Source organism: Thalia democratica, chromosome 5, assembly GCF_965202585.1.
Source record: "Thalia democratica chromosome 5, ktThaDemo2.hap1.1, whole genome shotgun sequence".
Taxonomy (NCBI): Eukaryota; Metazoa; Chordata; class Thaliacea; order Salpida; family Salpidae; genus Thalia; species Thalia democratica.
Genome location: NC_139169.1, coordinates 53,456,974 through 53,463,811, shown reverse-complemented (window position 1 = coordinate 53,463,811; position 6,838 = coordinate 53,456,974).

Below are 6,838 nucleotides of genomic sequence, written 5' to 3'. Positions count from 1 at the left end.
GATATTTGAGCAAAAATCTATCTTTTCTTTTATGTTTTGAGCTAGAGACCTCAAGTTTTTAGCAAAGATTACTTATACAATTTGGAGAATATTAAGTGTGGAATTACAATAAAGAAATGAAGGTTATCCTTAGTTTTATGTGCCCACTCTTTGATTTACACATTGGTATATTTTCAGTTTTATTTTCAAATATTTTCAGCTCCTTTTTCTAATCAAAATCATTACCAGGGCTTTGCTCTGGTAATGTTAGTACATTACCGAATGTAAGTTTGTTAAAAAAAAATAGATGTCGCTTTCACTGTTAGTTTTATGGTCATTTCTACAATGCGTCACTTAAAATATGTATTTTTTTAGAGTTACTATTTATATGTGCTACGTATTGCTTATACTTGTTGTGTCTGATGAAATTAATTCTATGTTTAAAATAGACACTGTAGAAATAACATATCGTTTATAAAACACATCTGCGTACATTAATGTACAATTAAACAAAAAAAATGATAATGTTTTTTTATCAGTGTATGAAATTTCTTAGTAAGATAAAATAACGTTTGAGATTAAAACAACTATTAGTAATAAACTTTAAACCAACTTAATTATAACAACAATATAAATGATAATATTTATCAGAAAATTCGAAATGAAGCTAAGTTATGGTACATTCTATAAAATACTACACACTACCCAGTGTTAAAAAAATAGTCAAAAATGATTGTTTAAATTAGCGATACTTAAACTGTGATAGATTTACCCTTGAGAGTAAATTCCCTTCTTTTATAAGATAAATTTTCTTTATTACATCTTATGTAATTTAATGTTAATTAGTTGTACTTGTAGTTTATTAGTTAGTGTTTAATTGAATTTTTTTTAAGTTAAATAAGTCTTTAATTTTTTTGACATTTTATATTTAATAATCTTTAAGTTCAAAAAATCTAGTCTTTTTTTTTATTAAAAATTATTTTGTAGGTCGGGGGTAAATTTTGTGATAATCTTCCAAAAAGGGGTAAAAAACTAAAAAAAGTTTAAAAACCGCTAATTTAAATCTATCTACACTATGTTTATCTCTTTCGTATTTTTTTTGTAAAACAATTAACTACATCGATTATACTACTCCAGTGAAGCTTCCAAAAAACTTATTTTTGTTTATACGCATAGGAACTAAAGTTTAGTTTATATAACAACAAAACGAGTAAGAATTAAATATCTAAAATTAAACTAAGTTTGATCCTCTTTTTAAGTTTAGACTTTATTTTTAAAAACACAACGTCTGCTATAAATTTTTAGTAATGTTCTTTTGAAATAAATGTCTTTGTTTATATGCATAAAAACTAAGTTTGGCTTTTAAAAGAAAATTTTATTTTTACTTTTATTGTAAATAACACTAGTAATAATTACAATTAGTGCTTTTTGATTAACAAAACTAGTTTCAATTCTTTTTCTTGCAATATATTAAAAACATACCAAAAGAGACAAATTTAAAACTATTTAAATTAAGTCTACAAAATTATTCTTTTATTTTGTTTAAGTGTACTGTTTAAGTTTGAAAATATGAATTAAAAAAAACGCTTATAGTTAGACGACTAAAACTAAAACACGCTCAAGCTCAACTCAAAATATTTGGTCTTAGGACAAAGTGCACGAAGGACGAAGGACCTTTCGAGTACGAGTTAACGAGTCGCACACCACGGATATCTTTTAACGTCTTATCCAGGACTATTACATCAATAATTAGTTTTAATCAGGGACGTAGCTTGGTACGTTTCTGCAAATCTACAGAAACGTATACTTATGTGTTAGCTTTTAGTATTCATTTATACTTAGTTATGCACTCTTGAGAGATAAGAGTCATAGGAGGTGTGGTGCAAAATAAAATTGCCTTGTATACAGTTATCACTCGTACTTCAACATTCCATTTTTGATGTATTAATATAACTGCATATTTTCAAATTAAATTCAATAACATTAGAGATAGTTTAAATTGATGTGTTCCCGCTAGGACGTTATCACGCGTTATTTCAGATATTTTATTGCAGATTAGTAACTTTTTGAGCTGGCTACGTCCCTGATTTTAATTAATATATATTTAACAGTATTCATAACAACAATACGAGTCAAAAAAATTGTCATAAAAATCGATATGACATTAATTTAAGTGTTAATGCTATTTTGGTTTTAGAATAACAGTGTCCTTCATAAGTTTGTTTCTTTAGCCTCCCGATTTAATATTATTTAAAAGAACAGAAACAAATGATTTATCGAACGCCAAAAAAATTAATTGAAGTGACACTAAGTTAAAATAACACTGTTGTCAATAGCTAAATATAGACCTAACGAAACTGGTTGATTGTCATAATAGGTGGACTAAAATTTGCAACAGTAACATGTATAAACAATAACACTAAAAGAAAAAAAAAGTTTACATGACTCTATAAGTAACAGTTGAAGAGACATTTATTTAGTTCTAGTTATATAACGTTTAATAATAGATGTACTTCTATGTGTTACAATTTTATGATAAGATAATAAATTATATATTTTAGAAACTATATTTGATGAGAAAACTTGTAGTTTTTTTAGGTTTAAGACTTCAACTTTAATTTTTGCTTGTATCTGCATAAACTTTGTATAAAATATGTAGTACCAACATTTATAAAAAAAAAGTAATTTTTCAAACTAAGTTTAAAAAATATCTTTTAAAAGAAAAAATAATCACATAGTCCGTTCGAGGAGCCACCTGGCGTTGGTGGAAGTGGTGCTGCCTGAGAGTCACCTGCAACTCTAGCAGTTTCAGGCCGTCGACCAGTGGCTTTTCCAACAAATATATTAAAAAAACGTCTTTCACTTAATTTATTAAAATTTACAAAACTCTTTCTTATATTAATTTATTTTTCATTTAGTTTATAATATGTTTTAATACCTGAGTATTAGTTTTACAAGTAATTATTATTATATCTTAATATATAATAATAAGTTCACAAGCAAATATGAATATATCTTGATGTTAGAATTTATAAGTCAATTTAATCCATGCGACTAAAATATCTTTTAATACTAACTTAAATACTTACTAACTTTACTATTTACTTTACTGCGTACTTTTTGCTTTAAAGGTTGCAATCAAAGTTCTCGACTTAAAAAGGAGAATGATTCAATAATAAATTTTTGAAATTTTATTACCATACAATGTTTCACTCGTTTAAAAAAACGAGATCTTCAGTTGTTTAAAATCTGCAAAAATTTATGTGATAACAAGTAGGAAGACATTAGACTAAACTTGAAATAATAGAAGTTAAAAAGAAAAAAGTATAACACAAAACTGAGTAAAATCTAATTAAAACCTATAGTTTAAAGTTACTAGCATATTATATGTTTTGGTTTTAAGAAAACAAATAGAGAGATCTCAACTGCTGGTTACTAGCATATGATGATTTTAATGTTGTTAGGCTAAATTTATGAAAATGCACGTTACTTAATAATTATACAATCTTAAAACTTAAACAAATAAATAAAAAATATACAATAAAAAATAATTATACTAACATTTAGTGGCCTTGTGAAATTTGTAGATAACTAACAAAGAAAAACATCTCTTTAACTAAACCTTTAAGTTAAATTTACTCGTTTAAAAAAGTTTGGCTATTGTATTATGACGTAATTATATATTGGTTTAAATACTTGTACAAATTAAAATAGATATTTGTTTATCAAAACGCTCTTAAGTTTTGAAATAAAGCTTCTTAAAGTGTATACAAGAGCATATTAACTCGTTCCTTTTATTTAAAGATGTTGCCCCGTCAGCGTTCGCTATTTCTATTTTTTATAGGAGCAGGTCCTGCAGATTCTCTGCGGTTTCCTTATGTGTCCGATGTGGTGTAAAATTTCCCATATGATGTTGTAATTAGTGTTGTTGCGTTTTAGCTTCCAAATATATTTGGATAGTTCGGTTCCGTTCTCCTTGTAAATTTTTATATCTCTTATGTGGCTATACCACCTTTTTTTGAAAGTTCCTCCTGTGCTTCCTTTACTTTACTAGCTAATTTATCTATTTTTTTTTATTACTAACAATATAAAAAACCTAATTACTAACTATTTACTTTAATAACTAATTAATTTATTTATTTATTACTAAAGATATTAAATGTAATTAAACCAACATTTCATTTTATATATTTGAAAAATGTGAATATATATGGAATTTTTTGTAAAAATAAATAACATTAAATTGTTTATTTCAAGTATTGTTAACAAACATTATACATGATGATAAAAAGTTTTTACTAGGAGTTAAAAGTTTTGAAATGCTTATAAAACAACACTCTACTTGCAATTTCACGCAGTAGAAAAGGTGGTAATGTGCTTTAGTATGTTGTGTTATAAAAAAATAAGATTTAAAAACCAAACATTTCTAAAAAATAGTTTTTTGTTACTTGTGTAAATAAAAAAGTTTTTTTTTGGTTTTTTATATTAATTTATATGTTCATATACCCTTTCTATTCCCTCATACCCATAATCAACCTCTTTGTTGCGACATAAAAACTAAATGTAAACTAGCTTTGCTATAGTTTAACAACTTATTTATCTAGGAACGGGACACTGTATCTGCACGAAGAAATTTTTGCACAAAGGGTCAATTATGCACAAAAGGACACTCTTGCACGAAGAGTCACTTTTGCACGGAAGGTTACTTTTGCACCAAGCGTAATTTTTCCACGAAAGTAGAAAAAAAAAGTAAAAAAATATACTAATAATCATAAAAAAGAAAAATCTATAAAATAACAAAAAAAAAGTTACCGACTGAGGGTAAGGGTTAGGGTAACAGTGATAGTAAAAATAAAGAAAATATAAAAGTTACAACGACTTTTAACCCGTGCAAAAGTGTCTTCATGCATATTTGACCCTTCGTGCAAAAGTGTCCCTTTGTGCATACTTGACACTAGGGGCGTCGCGTGGGGTGGAACGCTGGAGCTGTAGCTCCACCTAAAAAAATGAAAATTAATGCTATTTTTTTTGATTTTAGAGTTTTACACGCTGCTTAAAATGTACAACCGCTGTACAACCCCAAACTACGTCAAAGTAACTTTATTTTAAAGTTGAGGAATTGAGCTTCAAAATAAAAACTACATTACTTTAAAAAATAAGGAAGTTATGTTATCATGAAGTTATACAAAAATACAGCCAAATGTCTACATGAACGTCGTTAACTTCCCTGCTAACTTAGTTTTTTTCAAACTTTTATATTTGATGTTTAAAATGTTCGTAAAATGATTGAGCTGCAAGCTCAATCTGTGTCAGCTGCATCTTAAATGTTTACAAGTTTTCAATGCAAACAACAATGAAAATTTGAATTCTGGAGCTGCATGAACTTTCAGCACCATTTGAATTAAATCATAATCGTTGTTTTTACTACAACGCGAGAACAATAAGACAAGTTGAACTCGAGCAGAAGATACTCGAGGAGAAATACTCAAGCAGAGGCAACTCGAATTGGAACAACTCAAGTATGGGCAACTCTAGCAGGTGCAATTCAAGCAGGGAAAACTCGAGCAAGGACAACTTGAGCCATGGCAACTCGAGCAGGGAAAACTCGAGCGGGAGCAATTCAAGCAGGGAAAACTCAAGCAAGGGCAACTCGAACAGGAAAAACTTGAGCAGGGGCAACTCGAGCAAGGGCAACTCGAGCAGGGGCAACTCGAGCAGGAACAACTCGAGCAGGAGCAATTCGAGCAGTAACAATTCGAGCAGGAGCAATTCGAGCAGGAGCAACTCGAGCAGAAAAAAACTAGAGCAGTGGCAACCTCGTTTTTTTAAGCTACTTGCATGTTTTATTTGTTTTTTATTACTAGTTAGACAAGTCATAAAACTAAGTTAGTAAATTAATAAGTGTTCAAATACAGAAACTTACATGGACATAAATAAAAATAAAAGTACACAGCTAAAGTTGTTAAGAAAGGGTGATGATATACATGGGTATGAGATATGTGCTTTTTTATTTATTATTTTTTTATATTTTATTTGTTATTTAATCAAGCAAATATGTTCAACTTTCTTTCTGAAAAAATTACTATTTCTTCATATTTTTTGTATGATTTAAAACTAAATGTTTCAAACTAGGGATTTTTTTAATTTGACAATGTCAATCTGCAGCACCCCCTAACAAAAAGACCACGCGACACCACTGCTTGACACCTACCCAGTTTATCTGTTTATTTTTTACTAAATATATTTAAGAACTATGAGAACGAAATAAAATTGATTTATCAAAAAACTATATATTTCAAATTAATTACTATTTTTATTAATAAATAGTTAACGTGATTAGTCAAGGAGCCTCAGGTTAAATATTCCTTAATTTGGTAAATAAATGTTTACTAAATTAATTTTTTAGGCGCCTAGCTGATAAGAGAGAGACAGTTAGGTCTAGCTCACTACCTAGTAACTCTAAAACATTATCCAGTAGCTTTTATACAATACCTACTAGCTTACTACCCACTAATACAAACCCGCAAACCCTATGAGTACTAACAGTAGCTCCCACTTCAGGCCCCTGAGGACTAAAACCAAACCCAGTTCTACAAAATTGATTTAAAATCAATAAACCATAGAATATTTATTAAAACTCATCAATAGTTAAACACAGTATAATGAAGTTGTTTGCTTGGATTTTAGCATTACTTATGTGAAAAGTTTTAATCATTTAGTAGATCACAGATTAAAGGTTTAAAAACAATTAACGTTCGTTTTAATCAAAATAAACATTGTTTAAATTTATGTTTGTACAAAAATTAGTTTTATTAAGTACATGGTGTTAGAAAAAATAAACACTTAATGGATTATTTAT